Source organism: Pavona decussata, unplaced genomic scaffold (assembly GCF_977016875.1).
Source record: "Pavona decussata unplaced genomic scaffold, jaPavDecu1.1 SCAFFOLD_371, whole genome shotgun sequence".
Taxonomy (NCBI): domain Eukaryota; kingdom Metazoa; phylum Cnidaria; class Anthozoa; order Scleractinia; family Agariciidae; genus Pavona; species Pavona decussata.
The window spans coordinates 872,195-884,654 of NW_028145747.1; the positions used below are offsets into that span (position 1 = coordinate 872,195).

The 12,460-nt window shown below is 36.5% G+C and overlaps 2 protein-coding genes and 1 long non-coding RNA gene across 4 annotated transcripts in view; 2 read left to right on the forward strand and 1 right to left on the reverse strand.

The window, feature by feature from the left end:
• LOC146452358 (uncharacterized) overlaps positions 1-12,460 on the forward strand; it is a 169,214-nt gene that overhangs the window by 52,502 nt on the left and 104,252 nt on the right. The gene's annotated exons all lie outside the window — the stretch shown is intronic.
• LOC146452361 (uncharacterized) overlaps positions 1-12,460 on the reverse strand; it is a 54,310-nt gene that overhangs the window by 22,321 nt on the left and 19,529 nt on the right. The window contains exons 3-5 of one of the 2 annotated variants that reach the window (XR_014859776.1): positions 7,089-7,234; positions 4,882-6,807; positions 4,714-4,849 (exon numbers count right to left, since the gene is read on the reverse strand). This is a non-coding gene — a long non-coding RNA (uncharacterized LOC146452361). Of the gene's footprint in view, positions 1-4,713; positions 4,850-4,881; positions 6,808-7,088; positions 7,235-12,460 lie in introns of those variants that run through there. The other variant, XR_014859775.1, reaches the window with a different exon arrangement.
• LOC146452362 (uncharacterized) overlaps positions 1-12,460 on the forward strand; it is an 80,780-nt gene that overhangs the window by 16,207 nt on the left and 52,113 nt on the right. The window lies entirely within an intron of this gene.

Sequence of the window (12,460 nt, forward strand, 5' to 3'; positions counted from 1 at the left end):
AGAAAATTTTGGAATCTAGAAGCCCGGAAATGCCATTTCCTGCATTCTGGCATCAAATTCAGTACTAAAGTAAATATTGATTAAGTAACGACAGCATTAGTGACAACTGTATTTAGTTTTTCAGGTGAAGTTCAATTTTAATAAAAGGATAACGTCAACCATAGAATACTGATTGAATCTTGGGAATTTTTCATTACATACAGTATACAGCAATGTGAAGCATTTCCAGATGCATAGCTGAAGTCGAGAAGTATTACATCAAATGAAATAGGAAAACAATGTTTAGAAGTAAAATGAAATCTTGCTTTGTTGTTGTCTTAGTATCAGTCTATGGTCACTAGCATAACCATTACTGATATCCCCATGTTTCCATGACTTTTAAAAGCTACTAAAAACTGCTCGTTACCTAAAAAAGGTATTTAAACTACTGCAGCATTGGATAAATAAAGAACTGCTAGCCAGGGACAAGTCAGCCAGGACGAAGCAGACGAAGCAATGTAACACTTTGCCAGACTATTGCTACAGAGTATCACCCACATCTTTGATTGTACTTCTCATCCGCGTCTTAATGCGCTTGATTGCTGAGGCGCCCTTTTCAGTCCAAGCGTTGCTTACTTTTATTAAAATATATGTGCTAAAATACTGCCGCCTCCCCCGCGTACGTTTACGGCTGGGTTCCATCGTCCAAACACATGGACCGGAACTGAAGAGCGAATGTGATCGAGGCAAGAATTAACACCAGTCTCTCTGCTCTGTTTAATCAACATGGCTGACTTCGCAACTAAACCATCGCGCGTTGAAATCGTTATTAAATACAACCGTGACCTTTCCGAGAAATATACTAATACAGCGACAGAGAAAAATGGAAACAACAAAGAAAATGTTTTCTCTTTATTCCATATTTCGTATTTAACAGGTGAGAAATTGTGTGACTCAAGAAACTCAAGGGACAACGCGTGACTGAATTGACAGAACATTTTATTTTATACGGCATTGAGTTTCAGGCTGTTCTAGGCTAAAATTTTAAATGTTTAACAACTGATCAACAGTTGAAAGTAGCCGGCGAACTTCGCCGGCTGCCGGCTCTTATATACAACCCTGCCATTAAGTAGACTTTCTTTTTCTGTGGCTCTTGAGAGGACATATTTGTGTGGCTTAGGAACATGTGTGAACACTTAACAAAAAAGTTTGCCCTCAAACTTTGCCCAGTAAATCATCTTGAGTCATAAGAAAATGAAATGACTTTAGTTTCTGGAAATACGTTAAAATGTATTTTTTACAGGCCACAACAGTCAGAGCGGTCGAGGACCCTAATTTGAGCGTTGCGAAAATAGAAAATTGCATAAAATTGATGAGCTCGCTGCTCGAAAACCAGGAAACGCCACAAAAATTCATTATTATTGCTAAGTAAAGTATTCCTTTGAAGGTATAAAATTCATGTTTATTTTGATTTGTCTTAATTTTTAGGGTTACAAAAATTAATATTTTTAACCCTCGTTTGAACGCTTTCTTAAAACCAGCGAAGGTACCCTGTCTTTGCCGGCATTTATTTCACAAGTCCAGACCGAACCATTCTAAATTCCATCTGAACTTTGCTAAACAGATAGTAGGAAGCATAGAAATATAAAAATACCTTGCGCTTTTTATCTTCCTTGACCACAGCGACTTCGCACTTTTGGTACTTTTTCGAATATGAAACCCGCATTATGCAAATGAGGTTGATCAAATTCAGATTGTTATAAATCAAAACATTCTTAATCGCTAAATTCTACCATTCTAAATTAACTACAACGAAAAGAACACAAAATGAAACGCATAATTTTAACCGTTCAAAAATGCCTAAAAACTGATCAATTATTTAGTCCTGATCTCTGAATGCTACGTAAAAAAATGTAAATATTTAATATGCTAATTGCTCTCTGTGCGAAACTTAGTCATATATTTCATTTACTTATGACCCAAGATGATTTACTGGGCAAAGTTTGAGGGCAAACGTTTTTGCGACCCGAAACGCAGTGGACCGTTCTTAGGGAAAGTGCCACTTAATTGTTATAAATTAAACTAAGGGCGTTGATATTGGTACCAATTAGCAAATGTCTTAGAAAACAAGTAGTTCATTTCAACAGCTTTTATGGCCTGAGATTGGTTGATTTCGATCCATTTTGGTTCTTATTTCTGATTCACAAGGCTGGAGTGCCTTTGTTGCTGTTGTACATAAAAACAAACTGTTAGCGAAGAAAACTGACGGATAGTAAACAGATTATTAAAGGTTGTGAAAAGTCACTTGCAGCATCAGAATTCAAGACTTTAAATTTTTTGGCACATTCTTTTTTAACTTTTAAAAATTTGGAGGGGGGGGGGGGGGGCTCAAGCCCCCCTGCCCCTCCCCCTGCTACGGGCCTGGGTTGTTCATGATTTGATTTTAAAATACATGTACATGCAGTTGATATATAATTTATATATTGTGGACTATTATTTTCTTATTTTTATTCTGTACAAAAATGTACTTACTTATACAGTTGTCACTAGTGACCGGTGCTTGTAAATACAGTTTTGTAGTAAGAGAATCATTTATTTGGCTTTCTTAAGAACTAGAAAGAATTTTCTCATTTCTGTTAAAACGAAAATCAGTCTTAAATCAATGTAATTCAATCACCCGTCAGAAACATTAACTTTTATTGAAGTGTATTAACTAGTTTTTAATCTTGTGTAATCACTGTGTATTTGTAGGCTGATATTGGCCTTGTGTTAACACTAAGAAGAGATCATGTCAGCACTCAAGAGAGTTTTGGAAGGCTGTAAAGTGTTTGTTTGAGTTGACATAAACATTCAAGTTCTCCCAAACCTACTGTGTTCAGGTTATTTAGCAACTCACACAAGTTTGTAAATTGAAGTGTATTCCTTATAATTTTCAATAAGGTTATATTGGATTATTAGTTCTAAGTAATACAGTGTCAGTCATTTAGCTTAAAAATTCCCATTTTAATTTCTGGTCTTATTTTCAAACACATAAATTAGCATTTATTTTCCAAATGGAATTATTAGTTTTCTTCACGATTAACTTCATAGACAATTATGATTTTATTTGTTTTATGTGTTCCTTCACCCCTACCCTTTCTCCCCTCCCCCCCCCCCCCACCTCCTATGACGACCTACCGTGTAGTATGGTGTTTAAGATTCCTCGCTATCTGTACCCAAATACTGTACAAAGGATTTCTGGAAGAGTCTTATTCCAGCGGCCACACTTGTGTTCAATAACATCTGAACTGTCACACATCAGCATTTCATCCACAGACTATAAAGTTAGAACCACATGAGTGAAGCAGAATTTGACCTTCCAGTTAATGCGGACACATCGCACACTTCTGTATATTTCCGTTTTCTCTAATATTAATCCACTTAATACGGACACACCCTTTTTTTAATTAGAGAACTCTTGAAGTGAAACAAATGCAATGTCATAATTGACGGCTAATTTACACAAAGAAACTGTATTGTCTGTTATAAATTAATTCTCGGAAAGGTCAACACGGTTTCTAGGAATCGGCAATGTTCAGATGACGATGGGATTACAACCTGGTCACGCTGTCTATTTGCGAAAACTTTAATGGTTTTCGGCAATTTTAATATAACAACCGCTATAATCATATATTACCTTTGCCGAGTGAATGAAGGGAAAACAATAATTTAACTGATGTTCCGTGTGAAAACTTTTTATAAAGAGAAATTAACTTATGGATTGGAAATAGGGATCAGGCATCGCGTGTTTCTGATGTTCGAAAGTATATTATTAAAATAGTTTTTCTTAGAAAAAGCGGAAGCTGTTGTCATTGTGTTACGTTATCTGAGGGCATCAGGGAAATCCCCGAATTAAAAAGGAGTAAATATAATAAACACGATTAAAACTCTAATGAGTCATCAATGAGCGCAAAGTTCATGAAATTCTGATAAAGGAACAGAACCGATTGATCGTAACGGTCCTCTGTTAATGATCAATGTCCATTAAACAAGCTAAAGTTTATTGAACTAAATTTAGTTTCCTTCTGACTGCTGGCGGTATGAAAAATGATCACTACAAACCCACAGAATGTTGAAGTTTGAGAACAATGAAAGATGAATTCTGAAAAATATCGCATGCTACAATCTTGGACAGAATAAAATAAGAAATTATCCCCACCCCCTTCCCCCATTATCATGAATTCGCGCGCAAAGCAAAACGCGCCCTCTTTCCATCATTGCAATGGGAGGAAGGGAAGGAGGTGGGGTAGGGGTGGTCTTATTTTTCTTTTGTTTTGTTCAAGATTGTAGCAAGGGTCATTCAGAAATAACTTGAGTGCAACCTGGAACTGGAGAGCGATTATAAAGTGTACATATATCTTAGTTTAAAAATCAGCTTATGAAACTAAGTTGCATAGTGTATCGGCGGGTGTTCTTGGAGAAGGGGGGGTGGGGGGGGGGAAGGGGAGAATAACGAGAGGGTCAGACGGTAATATTATATCCGGGTGAGTTCTCTTTTACTGAACACCCACAGGAACCCTAAATATACAAACATCAGTTCCCTCCGGGGACAAAATCTTTTAAACTGTAAACAGGAGCCATAATCAGGGCTAAATACATCACTAGACGATACATATATCTTATTCGATGGTTTTACATATAATACGCGCGGATATTTTGCTCATTGCTCGTATTTTTCCTCGCCCCGAAATACTACGCAACTCGCAAAATATCCGCGAGTATTATATGTAAAACCATCGAATAAGAGATTTATTATTCCACTACAAAAAGATTTTGTTATTTTGGCTTCTCTGTTTTGGTAACAGTTTTGAAATACACCCGACCGCATTAACTGTCCATCGGTATATGGCGCGTACAAATGACGTAAACAACACAGAAAGCCAGTTAAATGTCTTTAATTTGATTGGATAAAATGAAAAGATAAATGACAAGTGATTGGAATGCTAATAACTTGTTTTCGAGCTTGCATCGTTTCAAAAACTATTCTTCGTCCAGTCCGGTCATTGTTGCTCCTTTTTTCTGCCTTTTCCGTCCGTATTCGCTCTGTTGTAAACCGGTCAAACCGGGACACTACAGTGTATTACGGTCTCATATTTTGCGCGTTCTCTTGACCTTATTTGGTGAAATGACATAATAGTGGAATAATAAAGTATTTTATCTATCTTCAATACAGTGCTTACTGGCCATGGTTACTTACACTACTAACAATACAATACTCTACTTACAATTCAATACATACAGCTTTAAACATACAAATAACTAGATTACTTACACTACAGGTTACATGCTAAATGACAACAATCTAAAAAAACAAGACAGTTTGAAAGTACACAACGAAAATACAATCGTGGTATATAAAAAGCGGCCAGCTCTTTGCTAAACCAGTTACACATGCAACCTTATGGTAATAACTAAACCAAGTATGGTCTTCTTTTGAATTACCCAAACTTTTCGTTATTACAATAAAGTTTTACTGGAATATTTGTTTTGAAGTATTACAGGGTAAGTTATTTGGCATAGGATTTATTTTCACATAAATTCGAACTTATTTTCCAGATGGAAATATTTTCTTTACTATCAACTTCGTAGAGAAATTATGATTTTTTTACAATAGAGTTTTTTCTTCCTTCACTCCTCCCACCTACCCACTTCCCATGATATTCGCTTGAGATTTATAATACTATTTACAAGGCTAAAAAGTTAAAAAGATATCAAAAACCAAACGTTTTCGACTAATCAAGTCATCCTTAGGGTAAAAAGACCGTCCGCTACCTGCATATTTTATATGCTTTAGGTGATTCCCGATGGGAACAGTTTCGCTACGTAAGAATGGACTTGTTTGTTCAGACTGGGGCTCCATTGTTGGATCAGTAAGCCTTCAATGATTCTGCGCTTGTGAAAAGATTGGGCCGTACAAAGTATTCACCAACTAAAAGAATGGGTCGGATTCTCGCGTAGGTGACGGGCAGGTACAGAGTCATTAGAGGGGTTCGAATGTTCCTCGATTTGCACCTCCACATTTCTCCTGGTTTCCCCGATGTAATCAACACCGCAGGAACAGTCGCATTTGTAGACCACGTGTGATCTGTGAGTGTTTTTGTCCTTAAGGTCGAAAAGACTTTTGATTTGTCTTTTTTGCCAGTGGACGATGAAAATGTGTTTGAAACCCATGAAATTGTTCAGCTTAGAGATAAAAGTCTTACTAATTTTTTCATTTCATTGGCAGTAATGGAAGCTTGATAAAAATCTTCTTACGTTCTTCAAAGAGAAAACTCGGGAGAAGATTGCCATCTCTGGGTGGATCTTGTAGAAAACTGTTCACTGTTTGAGAAATAAAACGCTTGGGGTATCCCGAATTTAGAAAGGTTGTTTCCAGTGTTTTGACGTCGCTATCAAAATTGGAAGAGATGCGCTTAGCTCTGTAAAGGGCACGAGTAATACGTTTCCTCACTTTTCACTAAAGTACCTCTTGACGACACCATTGACTACATCATCGAAGAAATTTACACGCACAGCAAACTACCTCATCTCAGTTCTAAACTTCTCTTCAAGCGCCATCTCTGTAATGTCAACAAAAACACAGTGTTCAGTTTCAAAGAGCTAAGCGCGTTGGTGTTCCTAAATCCCCCGAACAGGAGTCTTTACCGCCATTAGCATAGCCAGCGCAGATCATGGAGCAGGCGCTAAAATTTCCCGGATAGGCCTTTTGATAAGTGGATCGCGATACGATTGGGAGAGAGACTTCCATCGGAACATATGAGGTACTTTTAGGAGGTGTTTCTCCAAATCCTTCCAAAAACAATAAAGGAATAAATAAATAAATAAATAAATAAATAAATAAATAAATAAATAATAATTAAATGAATATCATATCATATCAAGAGAAAAACAAATAAAATGAACCATTCCTGAAAACAACTATTTCATGTTAAAGAGTTTCAAAACTATATATATTTATTTTTTATATTTGGTACTAAATTTTAATTACAATGACAATAGCAATGGCGATGATAATAACAGCCACAGGAATCGAAACTGGCTATGGGAAAAAATTAAGGAACTTAACTCACCGTTATGTGGGTACCAAATAGGTGATGGTTGTGCCAATTTTTAAAATTTTACAGTACATGGTTCATGTGACAATTTTCCGCCTATTGCAAATGCAGATTGTTCAAGAACCATCACCAACTTGAGAGCCATCTTTTACTCAGTAAATCTGGTATGGAAGAAAAACACGGGGTTATCATAATTGTGAAAATTAACTTTCTTTAAAGGGCCCTAGTCAGCCACACCTTTGTTTTTGTTTATATGCGAGAGTTTGGCTATTATATTTTATTCGGAGCATGTAGAAATGAACGAAAGCACTGTGAAACTACTAAAGATAATGAAACATACTTTCAGGAACACAACTTACAGTTGAGCAATAAGATTTCGCTTCACCAAACAATATCAATAATTTCGATGGCATCGAAAATGGCGGAGGCTGACTAGGGTCCTTTAAGTGGTCGATATTAAAATTAATCCCACCTTGCGCTACATTTTGATGGCTTGAAGGAAAATGAGGAAAGAAAAACGTTGTGATTGTGGCAACTTTTCAATTTTTTCCCTAGGTTATCATATAACTCTAGCGAACTCTAGAGGTGATTGTGAAAATTTTCTGCCCATTGCAAATATGCAACTATCACCATTTTGAGAGCCATCTTTTACTCCATAGACCTGTGATAAAAGTAAAACGCGGGGTTACCATAATTCCTAAAATTATCACTGTCATTGTAACTATCACTTCTTTTAGGTGGTCAATATTAAAATTAACCCCACCTTAGGCTACATGTTGACGACGTAAAACAAAATGAGGAAACAAAAATGCGCGCTGGATGACCCAGTATTTGCCGCTCACACAAAGTGTCGTTCATGCCATTTTAGTATTGTCGCCTGAAATTTCCCTACTCTCATTTAATCACAAATCCGTCTTGTTCACGAATTATTGACTTACATAGAAGCCTCTGAGATGTTCTTTACATGCATGATTAAATAAAGTAGAATTGTTTCTATCCTTCGTAGAAACGTTTCAGATACTTTAAATTGCCTCACTATAAGGGAAAAACAAATTGGAACGACGTCTCGTTTTTTGAAATCGAGAAAAGTAAGAAATGACAGTGGAAAACATTTTTCCCTTTTTAACATGCAACTGTAATTAATGAGTCATGTGTGATATTGGTTGGTTGGTTTCTTCATTGCTGTGTTGCTTCCCTAAGCGGGAACATTTTTACAAATTGTCTCTCCTCACCCGGGTGTATAAATGGGTACCGGAGACATACTGCTTTGGGGTAACGCTGCAATGGACCAGCATCTCATCCAGGGGAGAAGTAGTAATACTCCTAGTTGCTTCATGCTACAGAAACCGAATCAAGCTCCTGCCCCGTGTGCCACTAAGGCTCTTAAAGTGAATTTACCTTACCTTTACCTACCGAAATGGCATGTACCTAAAAGAAAGTTTCCAACAGACACAAACAAGCAAATTAACTTTGTCCTTTAATATCCCGGTCTATCATTTGGACGCGATGCTAGATAAAAGAAAAAGAGAAATGGCAACGAAGAACTTGCATCCTCAGTAGTTCTTAACTGTAAAAAATTAAATTACAGCTTTAGTTGTGTTGGTTGTGGTGTCTGGTCTAAGTTATGATATTATTTCGTGAGAAGGAATGAAAACGATGTCTTATAGAAAGACGAAGAGAATTTTCTATGTGAAACCTTCAAACTGAGAAAAGATAAGGTTATTGTCGTTTTGATCGAATAAAAATCACACACCTCTGGTAAGGGTTACAAATGGTTTCAATCCAAGAGAACAGGAAACGAACGATCTTGCCTTTGGCGATTCCAACACGTTTCCTCTGCAGTCTCTGCAAGAAGATGGACACTGCTTTTGTCATAAGAAAGTTTCCATAAATACACCATGTTTGTTAACTTTATGATCAGTTGGGGTAAGTTCAAATCTTTAGAGAAATGCAATTAAATTTATATCTCTGCGGGTCCATTTCCAGCGCGCACTTTCCAGTGAAACATAGTCGAAAGCAGGCATAAGTCTACCATGTTGTTCTAAGATCGATATACGTAATTCTCCATGATAACAGATATATTATTTTAAATTAGAGTAAAAGAATGTTCTGCTCGAAAAACTCACCAATATTCTTGCTACCGTAAGCAAGTATATTTTTTTTATGGAAAGTTGTTGTAGTAGGAGGAATCTAGGGCAAATTTTAAGACAGTTACAGCACCACCTTCTGTAAGGCTTGATCAAAATAAAACGTGTTCTCGTGCTCTTCTCATAGTAACCCATGAACTATTGTATAGTCGTTGGGTATGATTTGGACTAAAACCCATTTAGCTCTAAACGAATGGTTATGTGGCGTTTGTTACTCTAAAAGTAGAAAGACACCGCTTTTATCATCAGAAAGTTTTCATAAATACACCATGATACTTCTTGACTAATTGGTGCGTGGGGGAAAGTTCAATTGTTCAAAGTAATGCAATTAAATTTATATCTCTGCGGGTCCATTTCCAACACGCACTTTCCTGCCAAACGTAGTCAAAAGCAGGCATAAGTCTACCATGTTCTAAGATCGAGATATCATTCTCCTTTATAACAGTTAGTTAATTTTTCAGTATTGAAGTAAAAGAAAGTTCTGCTCGGAAAAGTCACGAAGATCCTTGTTACTGTAAGCACTGAAGCATATATTTCATTGTGGAAGGTTGTTGCAGTAGGACAAATTTCAGGCAAATTTTTAGACAGTTGGAGCACCGCACCAACTTCTGTAAGGCTTGTTTAAAATAAATCATGTCCTGGTGCTTTTAAATTTATCTCTGTGGGCCCATGCCCAGTGCGCACTTTCCTGTCAAACATAGTCGAAAGCAACCATAAGTCTACCATCAGTCCCTGATGTTCTTCTAAGATCTAGTTAATCATTCTCCTTGATAATAGTTATTTGATTTTCATTAGAGTAAAAGAACGTTTTGCTCGAAAAACTCACGAATATTCTTGTTACCGGTAGGCAAGCATATTTCATTTCAGAGGGTTGTTGTACTAGGACAAAGTCAGAACAATTTTTTGACAGTTACAGCACCAAATTTTGTAAGGCTTGATCAAAATAAAACATGTTCTCGTACTTTTTCTCATAGTAACCAATGAATAATTGTACACTTTAAAAACAAATGCACGCCGATGGATTTGATTTGCACATAAACCCATTTAGCTCTAGACAAATGGTTATGTTGTGTTTCTTACTCTAAAAGTAAAAGGACACTGCTTTTGTCATATTAAGAAAGTTTCGACAAATACACCATGTTTCTTACATTTCTTTAGCGCGCACTTTCCTGAGAAACATAGTCGAATTAGCAGGCATAAGTCTATCAATTCATGTTCTTCTGAGATCGATATACGTAATTATTCTCCATGATAACAGATATATTATTTTAAATTAGAGTAAAAGAATGTTCTCTTCGGAAAATTTACGAATATCCTTCTTACTGTAAGCAAGTATATTTTTCATCGGCAAGGTTGTTGTAGTAGGACAAACTTAACAAAAACTACACATTCTGTAAGGCTTGATCAAGATAAAACATGCTCTCGTGCTTTTAAATTGATCTGTGCGGGTTCATTTTCAGCGCGCACTTTCCTGCCAAACATACTCAAAAAGAGGCATAAGTCTACCGTTTTCTTCTCAGTCGAGATAATCATTCTCCTTGATAACAAATATTATATTTTCATTACACTAAAAGTAAGTACTCACGAATATTCGTTACCTTAAGCAAGAGAAAGAAAAATTTAAATTTAAGACAAATTGTTTTGACAGTTGAAGCACTTATTTTTGTACGGCTGAATGAAAATACAATGCCTTTATCTTAGGAAATTAAACTGATCAAATAACAAAATTCTATGAATCAGAAGATTATATTAAACTTTGAAGATATATAACTTAAATTATCTTTGGGTATGGACTGTAGAAAGGGGGCGTCTGGGTGCAGAGATCATTCATTTGAAAAAGCCACTCTTCCTATACATCTCATGAATTAACTAAGGAAGATCAGTATAATATGAATACTTCAATGCTTGCTTATGGTAATACTCGGCAATGCGTGCGTGTTTTTCTGGCGAAACTTTCTATTAATTTAAAGCTGACCCCAATTTATTAATCTGCAGTATAGTTACATTTAAGTCGTGATTTTTGGCGAGAAAGAAAATGACCTATTTCTTTGATTTTGGCGTCATAAATCTGATAAATGAAGCACCTTGCAAATATGCAAATATTAAGAACGTTTGAAACAGGAGCATATTTTAGAACTTTACTTCTTACGAGGAAATGCCCATGAATTTAAGATCCCTTGACTGATTATTTCCTTACTTCAACAAATAAGCCTCAGGGCTAACAAGTTTTAATCTGCAAATCTTGTGACAGTCATGACCATGTAACTCGCTATACAAAATGCTAATCAAATTTAGTCAGAAAATTCTGTGCCAATGCATAATTTTAGCCGACGCACAAATGGCAGACGTGTACAACAAGACTGTGTCTCAAATGAAAGGCTCATGCTATCCAAGACTTTATATAAAAAAAATGAGCAATCGAAACCCTACGGCCAACAAAATCACCTTCTCAGAGGCAGAATTTCGTTTGTATTTGTTCTTTAGCTTTATCTTTCGCGTAGCATAAAATCCCCCTTCTTGTAGCGCTGCCAGATTGTGTTTACCGTAGGCATACGACTGCTCAGATTCTTCAAATAAAGCTTTGTGTAGCATAAGCCTCTCAGATAACAGATAGTCCTGCTGTACGTTTCCGCTATTTGTGCGTTGGCGTCCAAAAATGCATTGGGAAGAATTTCGGAGGAAATTTAACTAGCATTTTCTGAGGTGAGTTGCATGACAACTAACGTGACGGTTGATAGGCTTGTGGCGACCTTAATGGAAATTTCTATCATTTTTGATAAAACTTTGGATGCCAGAGGAGCAAAAAAACTCTTAGCTTTGAACTAACTCAGTTTGCCAGAGCTTACAGAAGGAACGGATAGGAAGCAAAAAAGGCAAGATTCTGTATTTGTCATTCTCTGAGAAAAACCCCTGTTAGAGGTAAGACTTATTGTCATGTAATCAACATGACGACGACTCATGTCTTATCAAGTCAAATTATAGGAACCGATTGAGACGATAAGCGCGGTTCTATCTTGTTTTTCGGATCTTCATCGTTTACCGTGCCGTGCTTTTGTATGCCGCTGAACGTAATAAGTCAGTTGATAACTACCTTCTTTTTTAACTGGGAAAGGTTTACTTCTGTAAAGAGAAGTTGGTGATCATCCATAGATACACCATGCTCGAAGAGGAAGGTCAGTCTCTGCGGGTTTATTTCTAATGCACACTTTCCTGTCAAATATTGTCAAAATCAGGCACCCG